Source organism: Phyllobates terribilis, unplaced genomic scaffold, assembly GCF_046119375.1.
Source record: "Phyllobates terribilis strain yellow unplaced genomic scaffold, ASM4611937v1 Scaffold_5__5_contigs__length_657084704, whole genome shotgun sequence".
Classification (NCBI taxonomy): domain Eukaryota; kingdom Metazoa; phylum Chordata; class Amphibia; order Anura; family Dendrobatidae; genus Phyllobates; species Phyllobates terribilis.
In genome coordinates, this window is record NW_027362765.1 from 516,757,681 (window position 1) to 516,785,634 (window position 27,954).

Sequence of the window (27,954 nt, forward strand, 5' to 3'; positions counted from 1 at the left end):
AAGTAAGTGGAGAGCACCACATACACAGCCACACATCAGAGGGAGGACACGTATTGTCTGTAGGGTGCCAGAGCGAGCAGGGGCTACAGCCCGCCCACGACTACCTCGCTGAGGCACCTTACACCACCTCCCGCTTTTGAAATTGTTGTGGACATGAGGGAAGTTTTGAGGGGTCCAGCAACCCACTTAAGCTACTGTGACATTATCTGCTGCCAGTGAGACTGCACATTCCAGCTGGCCCTTCTGCAACATCTGGTGCCTCCCCAGTGGCCGACCACAATTCCACTCAGCCCAGCCTCATCTCATCCCAATGAGAGTTGAGTGACAGGAGGAGGAGGAAGAAGAACAGGAGCTAGTTTCCTGTGCTATAGATTGTACTACCTGCTCAACTGTCATACCGTCTGTTAAGCGTGGATGGCCTGAGGATGGGAAGGAGTAGGAGGATGAGGAGGAAAGCATGGTCAGTCGTCCTCTTGGTGAGGACACGGAAGTCTTACCTGTTAGCAGTCTGGCACGCATGGCTGAGATTATGTTATGCTGCCATTCCTGTGACCCTCGCATTGTCCAAATTTTGGGTGACAGTCATTTCTGGTTGGTGACACTTCTAAACCCACGCTACAAGGAGAACTTTCTGTATCTTATACCCACGCCAGACAGGCCTAATAAAATGGGGCAGTACCAGAAGGCCCTTTTTGAGGACTTATTAAAAATATTCCCATGTGAAAACTCTGGCAGCAGAGGTCACAGTTCGCTGGACAACCAAGGAGTACAGACGAGAGAGACACAAATCCAATCCAGCAGAGGCAGGGGAACACTGTCAAAGTTCTGGGACAGTTTCTCAGACCCTCCCATCGCACAGGCCCTGAGGCATGGGGTACTCCCACAAGGAAGGAAACATTTGGAAAGATGCTGAGGGAGTACCTTGCCGACCGTACCAACGTCCTCGTGATTGCTCTGTGCCTTACAATTATTGGGTATCCAAGCTGGACACGTGGTATGAACTGGCTCTCTATGCCTTGGAGGTCCTGGCCTGCCCTGCCGCTAGCGTTTTGTCAGAGCTGGATTTTAGTGACGCTGGTGGAATTATAACCGATAGGCGCATCCGCCTGTCAACTGAAAATGCTGACAGGCTGACTCTTATAAAAATGAACAAGGGCTAGATTGGGCCAGACTTCATAATAACATAAATTAAAATACAGTGTCTTTTTTGGGAGGTCTAACTCTTTTCCCATGCACCTCTGTCTTCACACCCAGACATGGGTGTACACTTACTGATTTTGTCTATTTGCTCTAGTCCTCCTCCTTCTCCTCATCTTCCATCATCATATCACCACCATATCTACCATATCACCATACCTACATCTCTTGCAAGGGGCATTGGAGTTCCTCTAAATTTTTGGCAGCCGTTGCATTCACTGCATAGGCAAACAGTATGGGAGACCCACTTCCTAATAATGGCAGCATTTTTTTAGCAGGCCCTCGTCTACATTTCTTGCAAGGGGCATTGGAGTGCCTCCAAATTTTTGGAAGCCGTTGCATTCACTGCATACGCAAGAACAGTATAGGAGACCCAATCCTTTCTAATGGGAACATGTCGTTACTGTGGCCCACCTCTATGTCTTTAAATTGTTATTGGGATTTTTCCTAAATTTTGGCAGCCGTTGAGCTGTAGTTTAGGTAGATGATTAGCCCAGTCTGGGCTAAAGACTACAATGTCATCAAGGTAGGCTGAGGCTTGGGGAAGAGTGGCACTGATCAAGGTCACCAGACTCCCAGAGTCCAAAAGCCCCAGGACCATCACTTCATGATGCGGCCCCTCGCCGGGTTGACAGTCCGCACTGCAGGCTTGGTAAGCATAGTATGAACATCATTTGCCTAGGCTGCAGTCCATTGGCTCAGCAGACGTATGACACTGGGCAGCTACGTGTCCCAGATTGCGACATCGCCAACAGATCACATCCTTCACAACAGTCCTTGCAGCCCCTTCAGTGGAAGTGGAACACCCCCCCAGTTGTGGCTCTGAACCCCATCCGTGGTGAACCCAACCCCTTTTGGGCACTCAAATAAGGGGAGGTGGCTATGTCAGGTTTTCCCAGGGATTTTTCGACCACTTGGTAACTCTCTACAGACCTACGAGGTCGTCTGCGTTCAGAGGGTCGCCCTGGGCAACTCAGATCTGCACCGCCCTGGGTAGGGAATGGATAAATCTGTCCATCACCACACGCTCAACCATCTGGGCAGGAGAGAAAGACTCTGGCTGCAGCTATTTCTGTACAAGATGTAACAAGTCAAACATCTGTGAGCGTGGAGGTCTGTTGCCAGCATACGCCCGTGGTGGACCCTTTGTGCTCTGACAAACATAGTCACTCCTGAGTTTGCCAATATTTCGGTTTCTAATTTGGCGTATTCCTTTACGTCCTGTAAAGTCAGATCGCAATAAGACATCTGGGGCTCCCCAGTCAAACATGGCGCCAGAACCTCTGCCCACTGCTCAGAGGAAATTTCTCCTGTTCCGCCACCCTCTCAAAAGCAGTCAGGAACGTCTCAACATCATCCCCTGGGGTCATCTTCTGTAATGCTCTCCTTACCGTCTTTCTGACGTATGCGTCATCACCTGGACTTGTCAGAGCCGTTGCCTTGCCACTGATCGCCTCTGCAAGTAACTCGATCTGCTGTTGCTGTTGGCGATGCTGATCCTGTTGCTGCTGTTTCTGGAGCTGAACCTGTTGTATCAGCAGGTTAGTGGTCTCTTGTTGCTGCTGTAGCTGCTCACTGTGCTGCTGCTGCATGCTCTGCTGGCTCTACTGCATGCTCTGTGTAGCATCGGCGTCTCGGCCCTCTGCCAGGCAGAGTCGCCATCCCCTTTACCGCCGCGGTTCTGCTCCGGCGTCTTCCGGCCTCCCTGCAGTTGCTGCTGCTGCACACAGCTTCCCTGGCTCTGTGCTTAGGGCACGCTCCCTCCCTCTTAAAGGGGCCATGCGCGCCGTCCTAAAAAGTCCTCGGCCAATGGCCAGAGGACTTTCCCTATGAAAGGCACCTTCTCCAATATGGAGGTGCCCGTGCAAGGTTGTTGCTTTGTGTTACTTACTTTGCTTCAGCCCTCAGGTCCTCTGTAAGTCAGTCCTTTCCGCCAGCCTGTTCTACAGTCCAGTCCGCCAGTCTGACTACTATCCAGCCAGACAGTCTGTCTACAGTCCAGTCCACCAGTCTGTCTATGGACTCTGCCCACTCGCTTACTTGGAAGCACCTGCCTGTTACCTGCCATGCTGGCCAGCCTGCTTTACCTGGAAGCACCTGCCTGTTACCTGCCGTGCCCGCCAGCCTGCTTTACCTGGAAGCACCTGCCTGTTACCTGCCGTGCCCGCCAGCCTGCTTAACTGGAAGCACCTGCCTGTTACCTGCTGTGCCCGCCTGCCTACTTACCTGTAAGCACCTGCCAGCTATCTGTTGTGCCCGCCTGCCCGCTTACCTGGAAGCACCTGCCAGCTACCTGTTTTGCCCGCCAGCTTGCCTACCCGGAACATTCGCCTTACTATCAGCCTAATCAGCCTGCTCTTGTCTATCCGGACCACCTGTCAGCCTGCCTGCCAAGCTCATCCGCTGTACCGGTAAGTTCCTGCCTTCTGACCCATGGGAGTCACCTGCTCTCATACAAGGTCGGTCCAAAAGTGGCACCTGGTCCCTCTGCTCGGTTCCTCCCTGGTTCACGGAGTTGACTGAGCCGCCGTGCGACCTTGGTCGGGCCGAGTAGATACTTAGTCACGCCCCTCTGGTCCCTCCTTGCACCGCAGCACAGAGGTTCCACCACACGGATCCGTAATAGTTTGCATGGACCATGGAACCCGGTGGCCCGCAGGCCCCTTCGCTTGCTGACCTGTACCAGGAGGTTTCTCGTTAGAGATCCCAACAGGAAACTATCCTGACCTACCTGCGGTCTGTCAAATCCTGCCTGGACACGCTGTCCATTCCACCTGCGTCCGCCTCGAGCCAAGCGGCACCCGCTCCGGCGGCGCCTCAGCCTATTAGTGCCATGGCATCCAGCTCTGGACCCCGGCTCTCTGCGCCTCACGTTTTGGTGGTGACCCCGTCTAATGTCGGGGTTTTCTGAAACAGTGCACGCTGCACTTTGAACTCCTGGCACATCAGTTTCCCTCCGACCGGGCCAAGGTGGCGTTCATAATGTCTCACCTCACCGGGGAAACATTGGCATGGCTAAACCCTCTATGTGAGAGAGGGGATCCCCTGGTGTCCGATCTTCCGGCTTTCCTCTCTGCCTTCCGGAAGGTCTTCGATGAGCCCGGACGAAGGACTTCTACTGCCTCCTCACTGCTCCGTCTCCGCCAAGGGAGTCTCACCGTGGACCAGTATGCTATACAGTTCCGTACCCTCGCATCTGAGCTTGCCTGGAACAACGAGGCCCTGGTGTCCACCTTATGGGAGGGTCTTTCCGGATGGATCAAGGACGAGCTAGCCGGCCGGGACATTTCTTCCAACCTGGACGACCTGGTGTCACTAGCTACCCGGATTGACATCCGTTTCTTGGAATGAGTTAAGGAGACTACCCGGAAGAGAAGATTTCCTCGTCTCGCTCCTGTTTTCCAGAAACCTGCCTCCCAACCAGCAATTCCGCGGGCACGCTCGCCCGAACCCATGCAGATTGACCAGACCAAGATGGTCAAGTCTCTACAAGAGACACGCCGAGCCGAGGGGAGCTGTTTCTACTGTGGTAGTAAGGAGCATTTGATCCGTTCCTGTCCGGTGAAGTCGGGAAACTCCAGTGTCGCCCTAGGCAAGAGTAAATCCTCTCCGTCCTTGACTTTATCCATTTCTATCTCCAGTGGTGTGACCCGCTTCTTTGAGACCGCCCACCTGGATTCCGGAGCCGCTGGGAATCTCATTTCTCAGTCCCTTGTGGAGCAGTATCAGATTCCCACCAAACGTCTGGCCGAACCATTGGCATTCGCTTCCGTGGATGGAAGACTCCTTCCGGTGACCATCTTGCTCGTCACAGAGCCTGTAACCCTTCAGGTGGGAATGCTGCACTCGGAGAGGATCTCCTTCCATGTGCTATCCGGTCTCTCTCACTCCCTTTTACTAAGTCTACCCTGGCTACAGAAACATGAACCTGTCCTGAATTGGCAGTCTGGTGAAGTGCTCCATTGGGGGCAGGATTCCCATGAGACCTGCCTGGTTCCGGTCCACCCGGCTCGACCTCCGTCTACTCCGGATAATCTACCTGGTCTGCCAGCACCCTACTGGTCCCATGCGGACGTCTTCGACAAAAAGGAGGCTGAGACACTACCACCCCATAGGCCGTATGATTGCCCCATCGACCTGGTACCTGGTGCTTCTCCTCCCCGCGGGCGTATCTACCCCTTGTCGCTGGCTGAGACCCGGGACATGTCTGAGTACATAGAGGAGAATCTTGTTAGGGGATTCATTCAGAAATCTACTTCCCTGGCTGGAGCAGGATTCTTCTTCGTTAAAAAAAAAGATGGCTCGCTACGGCCGTGTATCGATTACATGGGGCTTAATCAAATTACCATCAAAAAATAAGTACCCCCTACCTCTCATCTCGGAGCTGTTTGATCAACTTAAAGGCGCGAGGGTCTTCACCAAGCTCGATCTACGTGGGGCGTACAATTTGGTCTGGATCTGCCAGGGAGACGAGTGGAAGACGGCATTCAACACCCGGGACGGTCACTATGAATACCGCGTCATACCCTTTGGTCTCTGTAATGCCCCAGCCATCTTTCAGGAGCTAGTTAACATCATTTTCCGTGACCTCTTGTATTCTTACGTAGTGGTATACCTGGACGATATATTGCACTTCTCTCCCGATCTGCCCCCACACGGGAGAAATGTTCGTCAGGTTCTGCTAAGGCTCCGGCAGCATCGTCTCTACGCAAAATTTGAAAAATGTCTCTTTGAGCAGATTTCCCTTCCGTTCCTGGGATATATTATCTCCGAGACTGATCTTCGGATGGATCCTGAGAAGGTTTCTGCCGTCTTAAAATGGCCCCGACCGGAGGGGTTGAAGGCGATTCAGCGATTCCTGGGCTTCGCTAATTATTACCGCCTCTTCATTCCTCATTTTTCCTCCCGGACTGCTCCCATCCGAGCTCACCCTTAAGGGAGCAAATCCCAAGGAATGGACGTCCGAAGCGGAGGAGGCCTTCGTCTCCCTAAAACAAGCTTTTTCTTCCGCCCCTGTGCTGTACCTTCCGGATTGCAACAAACAGTTCTTCCTGGAGGTTGATGCTTCCTCCTCCGGAGCCGGAGCGGTGTTCACCCAGAAATCCCCGTCCGGGAGAATGGTAACCTGCGGCTTCTTCTCCAAGCTCTTCTCCTCGTCCGAGCGCAACTACTCCATAGGAGATCATGAGCTTCTTGCCATCAAATTGGCACTGGAGGAGTGGCGCTACCTGCTGGAAGGGGCTCTGCACCCGGTAATCATCTACACAGATTACAAAAACCTGACCTATCTACAAAACGCCCAGAGACTCAATCTGCGTCAGGCCCCGTGGTCTCTGTTCTTTGCCTGATTCTGCTTTTCTCTATATTACCGCCCTGCGGACAAGAACGTTGAAGCCGACGCTCTATCCCGCTCTTTCCTGTCCTCCGACCAAGAGAAGGAGCATCTGCATATCATTGACCCCTCCAGAGTAATGACTGTGGCCCCGTTTGACCTTTCTCGCCTCCCACCCGGTAAGACTTTTGTAGCTGTTCCGGATCGTAAGAAGGTTCTTCTCTGGGGTCATTCGTCCAAACTAGCCGGCCATGCTGGCCAGAGGAAGACCTTCCTGCTCATCACCCGGCATTACTGGTGGCCTTCTCTATGCAAGGATGTTGCGGATTTCGTCTCGGCTTGTTCCTCCTGTGCCCGTAACAAAGTTCACAGGCATCTTCCTGCTAGCCGTCTCCTGCCTCTACCCGTACCTTCCGCTCCGTGGCAACACATTGCTATGGACTTTATTACGGATCTCCCTGTTTCTGCCGGTTGTACGGTCATTTGGATGGTCGCTGACCGCTTTTCTAAAATGGCCCACTTCATCCCTCTGCCTGGTCTCCCGTCCGCATCTATGCTGGGTAAGGACTTAATCTTTCACATCTTTCGTCTTCACGGACTACCCCTCCACATTGTGTCTGATCGCGGGGTCCAGTTCACTTCGCACTTCTGGAGAGTTACGTGTAAGCTGCTGGATGTCACCCTGGATTTCTTCTCTGCTTATCATCCTCAGTCCAATGGTCAAGTGGAACGTATCAACCAGGTCCTTACCAGCTTTCTCCGGCATTTCATCAATGCTCACTGTAATGCACACGCCCGGGCTGAGCGGCGTGTGCGTGTGATTGTAGTGATTCCACTGGACCGTGCCGGAGAGTGAATGCCTGGAGGGGCGTAACTAGGTATTCACCCGATCCGACCAGGGTCGCACGACGGCATACGACGCCAGTGCACCAAGGAGGAACCGAGCAGAGGGACCAGGTGCTACTCCAGGACAGACCCCGGACACGGCTGTTGACCCACACAGGGGAATACAGGAACAGACTGGTAGGCTGGCACACAGACTGGTGGGTATAGGCAGGCACGACTGGTATGCAGGCAGGCGGGTATGCAGGCAGGGGGGTACAGGCAAGCACAGTTAGAGTGCAGACAGGGAGGCACTAGCAGGTAGGAACACAGGCGGGATAGGACCCAGTACACACTGGGACTCAGGAACAATACAGGCAGAGGGGTACAGGCAAGCACAGCTAGAGTGCAGACAGGGAGGCACTAGCAGGTAGGGACACTGGCGGGATAGGACCCAGTACACACTGGGACTCAGGAACAGAACCACAGATGTGGCGGACAAACACAGCAGAGTGAGGCCGCCCAGAGAGGTGAGCGAGAACAGGGCAGGACAAGGCCGCCTGGAGCGGTGAGCAAGAGTAGAGCAGGACAAGGCCGCCAGGAGCGGTGAACAAAGGGTCAGAGCTGAGCGAGACTGCCGGAGCAGTGAGCAAGAGTAAAGCAGGACGAGGCCGCCTGGAGCGGTGAGCAAGCGTGGAGCAAGACTGCCGGAGCAGTGAGCAAAAGGATAAGAGCGGAGCGAGACTGCTGGAGCAGCGAGCAAAAGGGTCCGAGCGGAGCAAGGCTGCCAGAGCAGCGAGCAAAGGAGTCAGAGCAGGCTAGAACCGCCGGAGCGGTGAGCAAAGGAGTCAGAGCAGGCTAGAACCGCCGGAGCGGTGAGCAAAGGAGTCAGAGCAGGCTAGAACCGCCGGAGCGGTGAACAAAGGAGTAGGAGCAGGCTAGAACCACCGGAGCGGTAAGCAAGGCAGAGCAGGGGGGACAGGGCTCTGTTCACACGGAACAGACTGGAAGAGAAAGGCAGAGCCAGATACCCACAGGATACTTGAGTGGACCACAAACTCACAAACGGGAGTACAGAGACAACAAGCAGGAGTTAGGTACGAGTTCAGACTCTGCAGAAAAAGGAAGGGAATGGACATAGAGGCAAAACAGGTAAAGGATAGGAAAGAGTTCAGACTGGAACTGAGTGTACGGAGGAGACCGACACTGCAGCGGGATACAGGAGCGGGTCTGGGAATACGACCCCCAGAGAGGCGGGACGAACAGGCAAGGAGCGTGTTCAGACAGGACAGACAAGATACAGGAACAGGTCTAGGTAATCGGCCCCTAGAAGGCAGGAGGAACAGGCTAGGAGCAAGTTCAGACAGGCCTGGAAATACAGCCTCCAGGATAGGCAGACAAGAGAACACAGAAAGGACTCAGTTCAGACACGGGAACTGATACCGCAAGGCAGGAGACATAGACAGGACTCAGTTCAGACACGGGAACTGATACCGCAAGGCAGGAGACATAGACAGGACTAAGTTCAGACACGGGAACTGATACCGCAAGGCAGGAGACATAGACAGGACTCAGTTCAGACACGGGAACTGATACCGCAAAGCAGGAGACATAGACAGGACTAAGTTCAGACACGGGAACTGATACCGCAAAGCAGGAGACAAAGAACGGGACCTGGCACCTTCAGAGTGCAAGCACACACTGAATGAAACACTATGCTCAGGCAGGGATAGATGGGAGCAGCTGAGCTATATACCAGGTGACAGACAGCAATAGGCTGAGGACGCACAAGGGGTGTGACCCACAGCAGGTACAAAAAGCAGGAAGTGATCGGGCGCCGCCCTTAAGCAGCAGAAACAGACACAAACAGACAGCATGGAGGGAAGCCAGAGAGACATTCTGGACTGGAGATCAAGTGCGCGCTCTTGCACAGTGGGAGATGGACCACCATGCAAGGACGCCGCCAGGTATGTTACAGTACCCCCCCCTTACGCCCCCTCTTCTTCAGGCCTGCCAGAATCTTCCGCAGGGAATTTGAGGACCAGTCGTTCACTTCAAGGAGATCACTTCCACTGTCCACAGGAAAAACTGATCTCATCTGGTTAGCTAGGATGCTACCTCCTATCCAGCCATTCTCAGCAACAGACGAAACGGGTGGAGTACCAGGAACAGCACACAAGGAAGTCTCTCTCCACATATTTTCAGGTGGCACCCCAGAGGGTACAGGAGACAACTGGAAGTCCTTCACCGGGTTGGAGGGGGACAGAGACTTGAGGGTAATCTCTGCTTCGAGGTACATCTTGTCAAGCTCACAGGAAGAAATAGACGGGTTATCAGGTACATAATGAGGAAAAGTCACTGTCTCTTTGTTATCTGGTGGTACCCCGGAGGATTCAGGAAACAACTGGAGGTCCTCCGCCGGGTCAGAAGAGTGCAGAGGCTCAGAGAAAACATCTGCTTCAGAGTACACTAGGTCGGACTCACTGGACGAAGCAGGCGAGGTATCGGGTACCGAGTATAGGAAAGTCTCTGTCCATTCACCACCAGGTGGCACCCCGAAGGGTTCTGGAGACAACTGGCGGTCCTCCGCCTGGTCAGAGGGGTGTAGAGACTCACGAGTAACCTCTGCTTCAGAGTACACTAGGTCGGACTCTCTGGACGAAGCAAGCGAGGTATCAGATCCAGGATATAGGAAAGTCTCTGTCCATTCACCACCAGGTGGCACCCAGAAGGGTTCTGGACACAACTGGTGGTCCTCCGCCTGGTCGGAGGGGTGTAGAGACTCGGGAGTAACCACTGCTTCGGAATACACTAGGTTGGACTCAGTGGACGAAGCGAGCGAGGTATCAGGTACAGAGTATAGGAGAGTCTCTGTCCTTTTGCTACCAGGTAGCACCCCGAAGGGTTCTGGAGACAACTGGAGGTCCTCCGCCTGGTCGGAGGGGTGTAGAGACTCGGGAGTAACCTCTGCTTCGGAGTACACTAGGTTGGACTCACTGGACGAAGCGAGCGAGGTATCAGGTACAGAGTATAGGAGAGTCTCTGTCCTTTCGCTACCAGGTAGCACCCCGAAGGGTTCAGGAGACAACTGGAGGTCCTCCGCCTGGTCGGAGGGGTGTAGAGACTCGGGGGTAACTACCACTTTGGGGTACCCATTGTCAGGCTCACAGGACGAAGCGGACAAAGTATGGAGTACCGGGTGTAGAGAAGTCTCTCTCCATTTGTCATCGAGTGGTATCCCGGAGGATTCAGGAGGCAACAGGGGGTCCTCCACCAGGTAGTAGAGGTGCACAGACTCTGAGGTAACCACAGCTTTGGAGCATCCTTGGACATGCACACCGGTAAAAGTGGGTGAAGCATCTGATGCCGGGTGCAGGAAGTTCTCCTGTGTGGAGTCTGGATGGGCAGAAGTCTCTTCGGGCAGGAGAACTGGTGCACTACCCACGCACATTACCCGTTGGGGCTTCTCCAGGATACAGGGAGATGAAGCTTCAGTAGGGACTTCAAGGTTGGGGTCAGGAGGTCTCAGGGAGGACAGACCCTGGCGTGACGGCTTGCCTCTACGTCTAGCACGTCTGGACTGCCTCTTGAGGTTGGGAGAAGTATTCCGGAAAGCGTAGTCACCCTGTGAGGATTCTGGGTGGGCAGTAGTCTCATTGGGCTGGAGGACTATTGCGCTACCCACACACATTACCCGTTGGGGCTGCTCCAGGATATTGGGAAGTGAAGCTTCAGCAGGGGCTTCAGGGTTAGGGTCCTCGAAGACCATACGAAAGGCCACCAGGAAGGCCTGCAGGTCAAGGACGACAGGATCCCATGCTTCCCATAGGGGGGTGACCCATTTCAAGGCATCACCCGCTAGGTAGTCAATCATAAAGGCCACTTTAGCCCAATCAGAAGGAAAATAGAGAGGGTAGGCCTTAAAGTGTAGCATGCATTGCTCCACAAATGCACGACACTGTCTTGGATCCCCATAGTAACGTGGCGGATCCGCAGGAACGAGAGCTGATAGATCCATCTGGACGGTGCGTAATTCGCCTGGAACTCAGCTAAGAAAAAAAAAGAAATTATTTATTTATTTTAATGCATGTATTCGCTGGAAAACTTCTCAGAGAGCGAAGGCCGTGGGGCTCAACGGGAACCATGGCCTGAGCATGCTGTAATGCACACGCCCGGGCTGAGCGGCGTGTGCGTGTGATTGTAGTGATTCCACTGGACCGTGCCGGAGAGTGAATGCCTGGAGGGGCGTAACTAGGTATTCACCCGATCCGACCAGGGTCGCACGACGGCATACGACGCCAGTGCACCAAGGAGGAACCGAGCAGAGGGACCAGGTGCTACTCCAGGACAGACCCCGGACACGGCTGTTGACCCACACAGGGGAATACAGGAACAGACTGGTAGGCTGGCACACAGACTGGTGGGTATAGGCAGGCACGACTGGTATGCAGGCAGGCGGGTATGCAGGCAGGGGGGTACAGGCAAGCACAGTTAGAGTGCAGACAGGGAGGCACTAGCAGGTAGGAACACAGGCGGGATAGGACCCAGTACACACTGGGACTCAGGAACAATACAGGCAGAGGGGTACAGGCAAGCACAGCTAGAGTGCAGACAGGGAGGCACTAGCAGGTAGGGACACTGGCGGGATAGGACCCAGTACACACTGGGACTCAGGAACAGAACCACAGATGTGGCGGACAAACACAGCAGAGTGAGGCCGCCCAGAGAGGTGAGCGAGAACAGGGCAGGACAAGGCCGCCTGGAGCGGTGAGCAAGAGTAGAGCAGGACAAGGCCGCCAGGAGCGGTGAACAAAGGGTCAGAGCTGAGCGAGACTGCCGGAGCAGTGAGCAAGAGTAAAGCAGGACGAGGCCGCCTGGAGCGGTGAGCAAGCGTGGAGCAAGACTGCCGGAGCAGTGAGCAAAAGGATAAGAGCGGAGCGAGACTGCCGGAGCAGCGAGCAAAAGGGTCCGAGCGGAGCAAGGCTGCCAGAGCAGCGAGCAAAGGAGTCAGAGCAGGCTAGAACCGCCGGAGCGGTGAGCAAAGGAGTCAGAGCAGGCTAGAACCGCCGGAGCGGTGAGCAAAGGAGTCAGAGCAGGCTAGAACCGCCGGAGCGGTGAACAAAGGAGTAGGAGCAGGCTAGAACCGCCGGAGCGGTAAGCAAGGCAGAGCAGGGGGGACAGGGCTCTGTTCACACGGAACAGACTGGAAGAGAAAGGCAGAGCCAGATACCCACAGGATACTTGAGTGGACCACAAACTCACAAACGGGAGTACAGAGACAACAAGCAGGAGTTAGGTACGAGTTCAGACTCTGCAGAAAAAGGAAGGGAACGGACATAGAGGCAAAACAGGTAAAGGATAGAAAAGAGTTCAGACTGGAACTGAGTGTACGGAGGAGACCGACACTGCAGCGGGATACAGGAGCGGGTCTGGGAATACGACCCCCAGAGAGGCGGGACGAACAGGCAAGGAGCGTGTTCAGACAGGACAGACAAGATACAGGAACAGGTCTAGGTAATCGGCCCCTAGAAGGCAGGAGGAACAGGCTAGGAGCGAGTTCAGACAGGCCTGGAAATACAGCCTCCAGGATAGGCAGACAAGAGAACACAGAAAGGACTCAGTTCAGACACGGGAACTGATACCGCAAGGCAGGAGACATAGACAGGACTCAGTTCAGACACGGGAACTGATACCGCAAGGCAGGAGACATAGACAGGACTAAGTTCAGACACGGGAACTGATACCGCAAGGCAGGAGACATAGACAGGACTCAGTTCAGACACGGGAACTGATACCGCAAAGCAGGAGACATAGACAGGACTAAGTTCAGACACGGGAACTGATACCGCAAAGCAGGAGACAAAGAACGGGACCTGGCACCTTCAGAGTGCAAGCACACACTGAATGAAACACTATGCTCAGGCAGGGATAGATGGGAGCAGCTGAGCTATATACCAGGTGACAGACAGCAATAGGCTGAGGACGCACAAGGGGTGTGACCCACAGCAGGTACAAAAAGCAGGAAGTGATCGGGCGCCGCCCTTAAGCAGTAGAAACAGACACAAACAGACAGCATGGAGGGAAGCCAGAGAGACATTCTGGACTGGAGATCAAGTGCGCGCTCTTGCACAGTGGGAGATGGACCACCATGCAAGGACGCCGCCAGGTATGTTACACTCACCATACCGATTGGGTTGAGCTCCTACCATGGGCCGAGTTCTCCTATAACAACCATGAGAGTGAGTCTTCTTCCAAATCCCCATTCTTTGTGGTCTACGGTCAACACCCCCGGATCCCGTTTCCCATCTCCGCTTCTGTGGACAATCCTGCCGCGGAGTCTCTGGTCAGCGAATTTTCTACTATTTGGGAAGACACTAGATCTGCACTTCTTCAGTCTTCTGAAGAAACATGCCGATAAGAGACGTCTGGATCCGCCTCTATTCCGTCCGGGAGACAGGGTCTGGCTCTATTCCAAACATGTTCGGCTCAAAATACCATCGTATAAGTTGGGTCCGCAGTTCATCGGCCCGTTTGAGGTTCTCAAGCAAATCAATCCCGTGGCTTACAAGCTAAAACTCCCGGCCACCTTACGGATTCCCAACTACTTCCACGTATCTCTCCTCAAACCAGTTGTTCTTAATTCTTTTTCTGATGATCCAGGTACCACTCCAGCTCCAGTCTCCGCTGAGGATGTCTATGAGGTAGAGAACATTTTGGGCACCAAAAGGGTAAGAGGAAAAACCTTTTGTCGGGTGGATTGGAAGGGGTTTGGCCCGGAGGAGAGGTCTTGGGAACCCAGGGAGAACATCCATGCCCCTCTTCTTCTTAAAGAATTTCTTGCTGGCCTGAAAAAGAGGGGGCGTAAAGGGGGGAGAACTGCAGCATCAGCATCTCTGCCCTCTGCCAGGCAGAGACGTCGTCCCCTGTACTGCCGCGTTTCTGCTCGGCGTCTTCCGGCCTCCCTGAAGCTGCTGCTGGTGCACGTAGCTTCCCTGGCTCTGTGCTTAGGGCGCACGCGCGCTCCCTCCCTCTTAAAGGGGCCGTGCGAGCCGTCCTAAAAAGTCCCCGGCCAATGGCCAGAGGACTTTCCCTATAAAAGGCACCTCCTCCAATATGGAGGTAGCCGTGCAAGGTTGTTGCTTTGTGTTACTTACTTTGCTTCAGCCCTCAGGTCCTCTGCAAGTCAATCCTGTCAGCCAGCATGGTCTACAGTCCAGTCCACCAGTCTGACTACTATCCAGCCCGACAGTCTGTCTACAGTCCAGTCCGCCAGTCTGTCTATGGGCTCTGCCCACTCGCTTACCTGGAAGCACCTGCCTGTTACCTGCCGCGTCTGCCAGTCTGCTTTACCTGGAAGCACCTGCCTGTTACCTGCCATGCCCGCCAGCCTGCTTTACCTGGAAGCACCTGCCTGTTACCTGCCGTGCCCGCCAGCCTGCTTACCTGGAAGCACCTGCCTGTTACCTGACGTGCCCGCCTGCCTGCTTACCTGGAAGTTGTTGGCATATGCAACAGATTAGGACTTATTATAAGTGAAGGGAGGCCTTTATACTAACCAGACAGCAGATGGCGATAGTGTGTAAAGTTATATGCTTGCTGTAATGTGGGGGAGGAAAGCTCTCAATTGTTGGTTGTTTTTACTTCCTGTGTGTTTTTTCTTTCCTGAATGTGTTATGTCAGCAGCACACGGACTGTGTGACACTGAATTGTATCTCATGTTTAACCAGTGTGAAGTAAATACTGTTTACTCAAGATATCTTGCTGATTGAAGCTCTCGTAAGTACAGTGGTGACTGTAAGAAGATGCACTCTGCGACAGATTATGGGCCCAGACACTAAAGCCCAGACAGTACAGGCCCGCACTACAAGAGGATCCTGGTTTATAACCCCAGATAACGGAGCACACAGATAAGCTCTGTAAACAGAAGGAAATAAATCCAGATACAGAGTGACAGAGGAATTCATGATCCCAGGAACTGGATATAATTACAGAGAATTCAACACAGGCAGGACATACAGGAACTATCAGCAAGTAGAAAAAACAGGAGAGTATCTTCAGTACAACTCTCTAAACAAGTAAGACTATATAAAGATGATGAGTAACACAGAACTGAAATTCACAGTAGCTAAACTGAATAGTGAAAATTATCAGTTATGGAAATTCAAAGTAGAAATGTTGTTATCTAAGGATGATTTATGGGAAGTAATTGTTACAGAGGGACCAGATCAAGATAATCAGACATGGAATAAGAAGAATAGACAAGCGAGAGCCACCATTAGCTTATTAGTGGATGATGCTCAATTAATACATACAGTACAGACCAAAAGTTTGGACACACTTTCTCATTTAAAGATTTTTCTGTATTTTCATGGCTATGAAAATTGTACATTCACACTGAAGGCATCAAAGCTATGAATTAACAGATGTGGAATTATATACTTAACAAAAAGTGTGAAACAACTGAAAATATGTCTTATATTCTAAGTTCTTCAAAGTAGCCACCTTTTGCTTTTGATGACTGCTTTGCACACTCTTGGCATTCTCTTGATGAGCTTCAAGAGGTAGTCACCGGAAATGGTTTTCACTTCACAGGTGTGCCCTGTCAGGTTTAATAAGTGGGATTTCTTGCCTTATAAATGGGGTTGGGACCATCAGTTGTGTTGTGCAGAAGTCAGGTGGATACACAGCTGATAGTCCTACTGAATAGACTGTTAGAATTTGTATTATGGCAAGAAAAAAGCAGCTAAGTAAAGAAAAACGAGTGGCCATCATTACTTTAAGAAATGAAGGTCAGTCAGTCCAAAAAAATTGGAAAAACTTTGAAAGTGTCCCCACGTGCAGTTGCAAAAACCATCAAGCGCTACTAAGAAACTGGCTCACATGAGGACCGCCCCAGGAAAGGAAGACCAAGAGTCACCTCTGCTTCTGAGGATAAGTTTATCCGAGTCATCAGCCTCAGAAATCGTAGGTTAACAGCAGCTCAGATTAGAGACCAGGTCAATGCCACACAGAGTTCTAGCAGCAGACACATCTCTTCAACAACTGTTAAGAGGAGACTTTGTGTAGCAGGCCTTCATGGTAAAATAGCTGGTAGGAAACCTCTGCTAAGGACAGGCTACAAGCAGAAGAGACTTGTTTGGGCTAAAGAACACAAGGAATGGACATTAGACCAGTGGAAATCTGTGCTTTGGTCTGATGAGTCCAAATTTGAGATCTTTGGTTTCAACCACCGTGTCTTTGTGCGATGCAGAAAAGGTGAACGGATGGACTCTACATGCCTGGTTCTCACCGTGAAGCATGGAGGAGGAGGTGTGATGGTGTGGGGGTGCTTTTCTGGTGACACTGTTGGGGATTTATTCAAAATTGAAGGCATACTGAACCAGCATGGCTACCACAGCATCTTGTAGCAGCATGCTATTCCATCTGGTTTGCGTTTAGTTGGACCATCATTTAATTTTCAACAGGACAATGACCCCAAACACACCTCCAGGCTGTGTAAGGGCTATTTGACCAAGAAGGAGAGTGATGGGATGCTACGCCAGATGACCTGGGCTCCACAGTCACCAGACCTGAACCCAATCGAGATGGTTTGGGGTGAGCTGGACCGCAGAGTGAAGGCAAAAGGGCCAACAAGTGCTAAGCATCTCTGGGAACTCCTTCTAGATTGTTGGAAGACCATTTCCGGTGACTACCTCTTGAAGCTCATCAAGAGAATGTCAAGAGTGTGCAAAGCAGTCATCAAAGCAAAAGATGGCTACTTTGAAGAACCTAGAATATAAGACATATTTTCAGTTGTTTCACACTTTTTTGTTAAATATATAATTCCACATCTGTTAATTCATAGTTTTGATGCCTTCGGTGTGAATGTACAATTTTCATAGTCATGAAAATACAGAAAAATCTTTAAATGAGAAGGTGTGTCCAAACTTTTGGTCTGTACTGTATAAGAAATGAATAAACAGCTAAAGGAATGTGGGAAGAATTAAGAAAACTGTATGAAAGACCTAGCTTGAATCACAAGTTATTTTTATTAAGAAAGCTTTACAGTATGAGATTGAGTGCAAATGATGACATGCAGAAGCACATATTCTCAATGATGGAAGTGATATCACAGCTAAGATCTATTGGTGAAGACATTAAAGAAAGTCATGTAGCAGCTATATTATTGTGCAGTTTACCTGATTCGTATACAGCCTTGATAAATGCCCTTGAGATGAGATCAGAAACTGACATTACATTAGATTTTGTGAAAACAAGACTAATAGATGAATATCAGAGAAGAAAAGAACAAAGAAATGATTCTTCTACTGAAAAGGACAGTGAAAACGCTCTTAAAGCTACAGAATTTAAAAACGCCTATAATAAAGAGATAAGAGAATGCTTCAGATGTAAGAAAAAAGGTCATTTAAAGAAAGACTGTACCATATGGAAATCAGAACAACAAAAATTACAACATAAAAAGCATACACAGAAAGTAAAAAACACAATTTCCGATTCATGTGAGAATAATTTGAATGGCACATTTAAAGTAACAGACAAGAAATCATCACTTGGTTGGTTTATTGATTCAGGAGCAATGAGTCATATGACAAGTGACAAGAATTTCTTTACTGATCTTGATTTAGATAAGAAAGAAGCCATTTATCTTGCAGATGGAAGCAAAATAACCGCAGAAGGTATCGGACAAGGTATGCTAAATTGTTCAAACAAGTTCGGACAAGATTCAAAGATACTTGTACAGGATGTGTTGTATGTTCCAAAATTGGAAGGTGGATTACTATCTGTGAATTGTTTAACAGCAAAAGGACTTACAGTAAAATTCAAAGACAATGAGTGTGCAATTATTGCAGGAAGCAAGGTGATAACCAAAGTCAAGGCAGATGAACAATTATATCATTTTGACACACCAAAGGAACAGATGAAGGTATGTACACATGATCATAAAAACTGTATTCACATGTGGAATAGACGTCTAGGACATAGACACCCTGACAGTATAAGGGAACTACAGAGAAAAGAATTGACAAAAGATTTAAAGATATCAGATTGCTCAATTATCGTAAGATGTGAATGCTGTATAAAATCCAAAGCCACAAGGATATCTATTCCAAAAGAAAGTGAGATGAAAAGCGAAAGACCACTTGATTTGGTGCATACTGACGTATGTGGACCCATGAAAGTGACTACATCAGGAGGCAATAGATACATGTTGACTTTTATAGACGACTACTCAAGATACACAGTCACATACTTAATTAAGAACAAAAGTGAAGTTTTTGATAAACTTGTAGACTATGTAACAAGATCAAGTAATAAATTCAAAGGAAGCCAATTGCCATCAGAAGTGATAATGGAGGTGAATTTACAGGTCACAGAATAGAAGAATACTTAAGACAAAATGGAACAGAACACCAGAAAACTGTTCCATACACACCTGAACAAAATGGAGTAGCAGAAAGGAAAAACAGAACTCTAACAGAAATGATAAGATGTATGCTGACGGATTCCAAACTACCAGAGAAATATTGGGGTGAGGCTGCAATGACAGCTACATATCTACAGAACCGACTTTTTTCCAGAAAACTGACGAAAACTCTATATGAACTGTGGCAAGGTATGAAACCAAGTGTCAATCATTTAAAAGTTTTTGGATGTAAAGTTTTTATATTCATTCCAACAGAAAAACGTTCCAAACTTCAAAACAGGTCCATGGAAGGAATATTTGTTGGATATAGTGAAAACTGCAAAGGATATAGAATCCTAGATCCAAAAACAGACAGAGTTACAGTGAGTAACAGTGTGACATTCATTGAAGATTTAAATGAAGACATTATGATTTCAGTTGAAACAAAAAATGAGAAAAACAATAGTGACATAACTGAAGAAATATCTGATGAGAAAGAAGTAGAAATCAATGAAGAACAAAATACTGAAAGTGAAGAATCACAACTACAAACAGACACAGAACCAAGACGTTCAATGAGAGAGAACAAAGGAAAACCACCAAAACGTCTCTCATACAAGACAAACATAATAAAAATCTATGAGCCTACCTCTTGGGAAGACATATCTAAACTTCCTGAAGAAGAAGCTAATAAATGGATAGAAGCAACAGAAACAGAAATTAAATCCATGCATGATTCAAATACATGGACACTAACAGATTTGCCAGAAGGAAGAAAAGCCATAGGATGTAAATGGATTTTTAAAGTAAAATACCAAACAGATGGCACAGCTGAAAGATACCGAGCAAGACTCGTAGCTAAAGGGTATTCTCAAAAATATGGAGAAGACTATGATGAGACATTTGCTCCAGTTGTCAAGCACACTACAATAAGAACTTTACTTACAGTTGCAGCTATGAAACAGATGGAACTGAGACATCTGGATGTAAAGTCAGCTTTTCTGAATGGAGATTTAACAGAAGACATTTACATGGATTCCAGGATTCAAAGATGAATTTATGGTTAAGCTCATCAAGAGAATGCCAAGAGTGTACAAAGCAGTCATCAAAGCAAAAGGTGGCTACTTTGAAGAACCTAGAATATAAGACATATTTTCAGTTGTTTCACACTTTTTTGTTAAGTATATAATTCCACATGTGTTAATTCATAGTTTTGATGCCTTCAGTGTGAATGTACAATTATCAAAGTCATGAAAATACAGAAAAATCTTTAAATGAGAAGGTGTGTCCAAATTTTTGGTCTGTACTGTGTATATATATATATATATATATATATATATATATATATATGAACTATCAGTCCTTCTGAGGACTAATACAGCTGCATATAATCAGTGCTAGGCAGGCAGGCAGTGTATGTGGCAGACTGCAGTGTATGATACAGCACAAGAGGGTCCATTGAACGTCTTGTCTACTGCTGCTATAATAATTACAGGTATTTGTAGACATAGCCCCAGATATCAGGGGCCAGGGCAATTTTTTTTTATCTTAATCCTGGTTATTTGCTTAAAAAGCAATCCAGAGTACACCATTTTTGTGCTCCATTTGCTTGTTAGCACTGCAGAATAAAGCTAGATCTGTTCCATATTTCAGTGATAAAAATCCAGAAATTTGAACTGAATGTGGAAAATATTGGCCTCCTTTTCCATTCTGTTGCAGTGTGTCGATCAAGCTATTCACACTAGGTCTCTGTGTAGAATAATATTAGTAAATTACAGGCCTGCTATTTAAAACTGTGGTTCTCTGTCAGACATATCACCTATAAGACTGTTCCAAAATCAGCCATTTCTTCCATTTCCATTCAGTTGTAGTGTGTCGGTCAAGCTAGTCACACTAGGTCTCTGTGTAGAATAATATTAGTAAATTACAGGCCTGTTATTTAAAACTGTGGTTCTCTGTCAGACATATCACCTATAAGACTGTTCCAAAATCAGCCATTTCTTCCATTTCCATTCTGTTGCAGTGTGTCGGTCAAGCTAGTCGCACTAGGTGTCTGTGAAGAATAGTATTAGTAAATTACAGGCCTGATATGTAAAACCGTGGTTCTCTGTCAGACATATCACCTATAAGACTGTTCATAAATCAGCCATTTCTTCCATTTCCATTCTGTTGCAGTGTGTCGGTCAAGCTATTCACACTAGGTGTCTGTGAAGAATAATATTAGTGATGAGCGAGCAAGCTCGCTACTGCTCAGTGCTCGCCCGAGCATCTCACTGCTCGAGATGCTCGGCGTTCACCGAGTATTTCCGGGGTTTGCTCGGGTTTAGAGCTTTAGAGCGGAAATCATCATGCAGGGATTGTCTGCAACACACTGTAATGCCGCAGCCATGTTGGTTGTGGCATTACAGTGATTGGCTGGCCGCACAGCGTCAACAGGTCAACATAAGACTTGGCGCCGCCACGCTCGTCACAGTCACTCCAGAATCAGACAGCTGCTGCTGAGCTAGGGAGAGATTTGCTTGTTTCTAGTTAGTGTAGGTATACCAGACTACATTAGAGACACATATCCATCTCAACTAACAGTCCTTCTGAGGACTAATCCAGCTGCAGAGATATCAGTGCTAGGCAGGCAGGCAGGTTATATAGCAGACTGCAGTGCACATAACAAGAGGGTCAATTCCAGTTCTGTCTGCTGGTGCTTTTACAGATATTTGTAGAAATAGCCCCAGGTATCAGGGGCCAGGAATATTTTTTTTTATCTTAATCCTGATTATTTGCTTAAAAAGCAATCCAGAGAACACCGTTTTTCTGTGCCATTTGCTTGTTGGCACTGAAGAATACAGCCAGGCCCTTTCCATATTACAGCGCTAAAAATCCAGCTTTTTAAAACTGTGGTTCGTCCGTCATACGGATCACATATAATTGCGCTGAAAATATTGCCATTTCTGGCCTCCATTGAAATTTTGTTGCAGTGTGTCAGTGAACTTATTGACACGAGGTCGGCGCTGTTAAAAATAGTTACCTACAGGCCAGCTACTTAAAACTGTGGTTTGTCGGTCACACGGATCACATATAATTGCACTGAAAATATTGCCATTTCTGGCCTCCATTGAAATTTTGTTGCAGTGTGTCAGTGAACTTATTGACACTAGGTCGGCGCTGTTAAAAATAGTTAACTAAAGGCCAGCTATTTAAAACTTTGATTTGTCCGTCACACGAATCACATATAATTGCTCTGAAAATATTGCCATTTCTGGCCTCCATTGAAATTTTGTTGCAGTGTGTCAGTGATCTTATTGACACGAGGTCGGCTCTGTTAAAAATAGTTACCTACAGGCCAGCTATTTAAAACTGTGGTTTGTCCGTCACACAGATCACATATAATTGCGCTGAAAATATTGCCATTTCTGGCCTCCATTGAAATGTTGTTGCAGTGTGTCAGTGAACTTATTGACAGGAGGTCAGATCTGTTAAAAATAGTTACTTACAGGCCAGCTATTTAAAACTGTGGTTTGTCCATCACAAGGATCACATATAATTGCACTGAAAACATTGCCATTTCTGGCCTCCATTGAAATTTTGTTGCAGTGTGTCAGTGAACTTATTGACACGAGGTCGGCGCTGTTAAAAATATTTACCTACAGGCCAGCTATTTAATTACAAAACACTACTCCAAAAGCATAAATAATGTATGCTAGCTAGAGAAAGAGTATATCATATCTCCCCATCTGATCAAAATGGACAAGAATATGCAGTGGGTCCCCAATCATAATACCTAAGCTTGGAAAAAATTCCAAATACCACTTGCAAATATAAAATACCAATTCTTTATTAACAAATAACAAATAGTGATTAAAAAGTCATAGCAAATAATCACAAAAAAAAATAAAAAAAATATTTTCAAGAGGAAAAAGGATGAAACAAAGAATCAGGCACACAGGGACAGAGTTAATGTCAATTTTCTAGTTGTAGTAGGTGGTGACAATGAAATCTCCCATACTAACTAATGGAGCTAGCCATATAGAAAAGTTCATGACTTAAATAATAGCCACAAATGTCCACAAATCAACTCAAATATAGCTCACAAAAGATTTTTAGCTGGTATGGAGAGAGTGACAAAAAAGTACTAGCATTGTTAAGGGCACCAACCTAAGTCATTAAGCTTACCCATCAGGAGTGTAGCTGAGTTCTGTCTCGTGCCACCAGTGACGCCCCGACGCACGTTTCGCACACCTAGTGCTTTCTCAAGGGAAGTGTGTGATATAAGAATGTGTGCCTCACCATATTTATATGCGGCCCCGGTACACGCCAAGAAATGCGCCGCATGTCAGCGCTGCACAGAAAATCCGGAAGTGCGGGGTCCGGCTCTCCTTTCCGGCACGCACTAGTGAAATCCCAGTTTGACGTCATATGTGCGTGCCGGAAATGATGGAGGCCTTAACCCGACACTGGACAGACTGTCACAGTGCGCATGCATCTGCCGACGCCATTTTTTAGGAGCCTCATATATATCCACAAACGCGGACAACGAGGAATGAAGTGCCTATCCACCCCTGGAACCACAAACATACAATCAAAGGTATAGCCCCTATACATATAAATATGAAGGGGAGGATATACAAAGCCCCAAATAATAAATCATAAATGAGTATTCCACGGAGGAGTTATCTCCTCACAAAGATTCCCCAATGTATAAAATCATTAATCACTGCAATACACATGACACACTGAGGGAAAAAGAAGGGAAAAGAACAGAGAATAAGGAAGCATGATCATTAAAGTGTATTACACAGCGCCAGTAATGGGTGGACATACATAAGTGGGTTTACAATAACACATAATAAAGCAATGTAACATCCATCATTCATATGAATAGATACATCTCCAAAAAAGGTATCCATTGATGTAAAAGCAACGCTTCCATTCTCTGCTGTTCCTTGTTGGGGCTTAAATGCATGGGGGTCCCAAGTGGTGGTAAGTCCAGCGCTAGTTGGATTTATATATACTTCCAATGTGTCAATAAATTCAAATAATGGTTATGACAGTTCATTCTCACTAGAATGCAGAGGCATGAGAGGAAAAAGATTAAAACCACACCAAACCAAACAAATACAATCAAAATAGAATTAAAAACCGTAGAGATTACAGGAAAGGTGAGTAACTAAGTTTCTCATTTAGACCAAATGGTGACATAGTTCCCAAATTAACAATCCACTTAAGTTCAAGTTGGGCTAGTGCTTTTTTAATGTCACCACCCCTGATTCCGCAGTGGATTCGATCAATCCCCCTTATTTTAAAACTGCAAGTGTCAGAATTATGGTGAATTTTAAAATGTTTGGGAATAGTCTTCATAGTCATTAGGTCATCCACCTCCCTTGCCGCAACAATATCTCTGACGTGCTCACGAGTACGGATACGTAGCTCCCTGGATGTAAGTCCGACATAAATTTTCTCACATGGGCACATCCCATAGTAAATCACATAGGATGTGCTACAGGATATGTAGCTGGTGACCGCGAAGGTCCGAGTCCCATCTGTATCAAAAGAAGTAGCTCTGATTATTATTACCCTTTGTACAGGCAAGGCAGTCGCCACAGGGAAAACATACCCATCTCTGTTTATTGGTCCCAAAATAATTTTTTACTTTTGCCACATAGTGGCTTTTAACTAGATGATCCCGGAGGTTCTTACTGCGTCTCGCCGTCATCAGTGGAACCTCAGGGATCTCCTTCCTCAGGACCGGATCAGTGAGTAAAATAGGCCAATGCTTAACCGGAATATTTTTCATCAAGTTCCATTGACAGTTAAAGGTGGAAATGAATCGCACCCTTGGATTGTCTGTTGATTTCTTTTTGGTAGTCCTGAGGAGTTTCTCCCGTGGCACTATCCTTGCCCTGTTGAATCCCTTCTTAATCATTCTATGGCTATAGCCCCTATCCAGGAAGCGATCCCGCAGATCACGGGCCTGCTGTTCAAAGGTGGTAATTGTGGAGCATGTTCTCTTAGCTCTTAAAAATTGTCCAATAGGAATAGCCCTGATGGTTGAGGGTAAATGAGCAGATGAGGCATGTAATACAGAGTTTACAAACTGTGGTTTGTCTGTCACACGGATCACATACAAGTTTGCTTCAAATTCATCCATTTGTAGTGAGCGTGGAATGTCCTCCATTTAAAATGGGCAAAGCATGTGGCAAGGGACGGGGAACTGGATGTGATGGTGATGGTTATGGTGCATGCAGAGGCCGAGGCCGTGGGCAAGCTGAAATTGTGCCACAACAAACACCCACATCTACTCACTCGACCTTCCTGTCCAAATTAATAGGGCACCGCAGAGCACCACTATTGAACACAGGGCAGTGTGAAAATTTATTGGTTGGATAGCAGATAATGCTTCCAGTCAATTAGCCACCACCACCACCCTGTCTTCCACACAGTCAAGTCTCAGTAGCCGTTTGTCTGGACCCCATATTCCTCACCCTGATCCTCCTTCCTCCCACCATGCCGAGTGCCCGGAGATAACTGATCCCACACTTGGACACTCCGAAGAGCTGTTCACTTTTCCATTTATAGATTCGGGCCTCTTGCCTGGTCCACTTGAAGTGGGGCAAGAGGAGATCGCATGTAGTGGTGCTCAAATATTTGAGCAACCGCGGTCATACGAAGATGACGGTGGAAAAGTGTCACAAGAGGTGGACGATGCTGAGACACAATTGCCAGAAAGTCAGGAGGAGGACCAGGGTGCGGAAGTGGAAGACTAGGTGATGGATGATATAGTAACTGACCCAACCTGGCAGGAGTACATGCAGAGTGAGGACAGCAGCACAAAGGGGGAAGGAGGCAGAGCACTCCAACAAGCAGGAAGAAGCAGTGTGCTGGCCGCAGACAGAAGGCGGACAACCCTTCCTCGTAACACCAACACGTCATAAGTTGCAAGTACAACTGTTAGGTCATCCCGAGTCTGGTTGTTTTTTAAAGACTCTGCCAACAACCCCAAAAGACCATTTGCATCACCTGCCAGGCCAGCATCAGCAGGGGTAGCAAAACTACCAGCCTCACCATCACCAGCATGATCAGGCACGTGGCAGCAAAGCACCCGACTTTGTGGGCCGAACCCCAGGGTCCAGGAACAGTGTCTGCGGGTGACACCAATTCTTCTTCGGCTGTTGTGCGTGCAAGCCAATCCCCTGTCCATAGTGCATGCGATGATGCCTCCTGCCCTGCACCTATCGTTGCACACTCTCAACTAGCACCATCAGCAAGCACATCCTTGTCCCAGCGCAGCATTCAGTTGTCCATACCCCAGTCTTTGGAACGCAAATGCAAATATGCAGGCCACACTACTAAATTCACACATTTCACGACTGCTTGCGCTCAAAATGTTGCCTTTTAGGCTCGTGCAGATGGAAACTTTCCACAATCTAATGGTGGCGGCCATCCCTCAGTACTCAGTCCCCAGCCGCCACTATTTCTCCCAGTGTGCCGTCTCCGCATTACACAAGCACGTGTCCCACAACATTAGCCATGCCCTCAACAATGCAGTTACAGGGAAAGTGCACCTATCCACGGACACGTGGACAAGTGCTTGTGGGCAGGGACAGTACATCTTGCTGACAGCACACTGGGTTAACATAGTGGAAGCGGGGACCCAGTCGGACTTTGGGATGGAACACATCCTCCCAACGCCGAGGATTGCGGGTCCTTGGTCAATCAGGGTTGCCCCTACAGTCTACAGCTCCTGCACCTCATCCTCCTCAGCCTCCATCTCCAAAATGACCACATCAGTCACAAGCTGGAAGCACCGCAGCACTGCCTCAGCCAAGCAGCAACAGGCTGTGCTGAAGCTAATATGCTTAGGTGACAAACCGCACAATGCTGGAGAGTTGTGGACAGCTCTGAAAGAGCAGGCAGATCTGTGGCTGACACCGCTGAACCTACAGTCAGGCATGTTCGTGTGTGAAAATGGCTGGAACCTGGTGGCGGCTCAGAGGCGAGGTGAGCTCACACATGTACCATGCCTGGCACATGTGCTTAACCTTGTGGTTCAGTGGTTTCTCAAAACCTACCCAGAGCTGCCGGATATGCTCTTCAAAGTACGCTGCCTGCGTGCCCATTTTAGAAAGTCAACTACAACTTCCATTGCCCTTGCCGTGCTTCAGCGGCGTTTGCAGCTCCGGCTCACCGACTGGTGTGTGATGTCCCCATGCATTGGAACTCTACACTTCAGATGTTGGGAATGATTTGTGAGTAGAAGAGGGCAGCATCAACAAGGCCATCAATATTCAGCTCAGACACCACACATAAGACCTCAGGAGCGGACATGGATGTCAGACATCTGTACCATCCTACAAAACTTTGAGGACTCCACCAAGATGGTGAGTGGCGATGACGCCATAATTAGCTTCACCATCCCACTTCTCTGTCTTCTGAAATGCTCTCTGCTCATCATCAAAGAGGATGCATTGTAGGCAGAGTACGATGAGATGGAGCAAGGAACCATACAGGGTGATTACACGCAGCCCAAACTCATCTCATCCCAACGTGGATTGAGTGACAATGAGGAAGAGGAGGAGGAGGAGAAGGAACAGGAGCTAGTTTCATGCGCTATAGACAGTACTACCTGCATAGCTGTCATACCGTCTGTTCAGTGTGGATGGCCTGAGAATAGGGAGGAGGAGGAACGCATGGTCAGTCGTCCTCTTGGTGAGGACACGGAAGTCTTGCCTGTTAGCAGTCTGGCACACATGGCTGAGTTTATGTTACGCTGCCTTTCCCTTGACCCTCGCGTTATCAAAATTTTGGGTGACAGTCATTACTGGTTGGTGACACTTCTAGACCCATGCTACAAGGAGAACTTTATATCTCTTATTCCTGAGGTGGACCGGTCTACATAAATGGGGCAGTGCCAGAAGGCCCTTGTTGCGGAACTATTAAAAAAATTCTCATCTGAAAACGCTGGCGACAGAGGGCACACTTCGTTGGACAACCAAGGAGTACAGCCGAGAGAGACACAACTCCAATCCAGCAGAGGCACGGGAACACTGTCAAAGTTCTGGGAGAGTTTTGTCAGCCCCTCCAATCACACAGGCTCTGAGGCGCGGGGTACTCTCACAAGGAGTGCAAAGTTTGGGAAGATGCTGAGGGAGTACCTTGCCGACCGTACCAACGTCCTCCGTGATTCCTCTGTGCCTTACAATTATTG

General features: G+C 48.5%; 1 protein-coding gene across 1 annotated transcript in view; it reads right to left on the minus strand.

The window, feature by feature from the left end:
* Positions 1-22,568: 22,568 nt before the first annotated feature.
* LOC141273611 (beta-microseminoprotein-like) overlaps positions 22,569-27,954 on the minus strand; it is a 63,301-nt gene continuing 57,915 nt past the window's right edge. The window contains exon 5 of the mRNA XM_073685679.1: positions 22,569-23,810. The gene's annotated coding sequence lies outside the window, so the exon portion shown is untranslated. The remainder of the gene's footprint in view (positions 23,811-27,954) is intronic.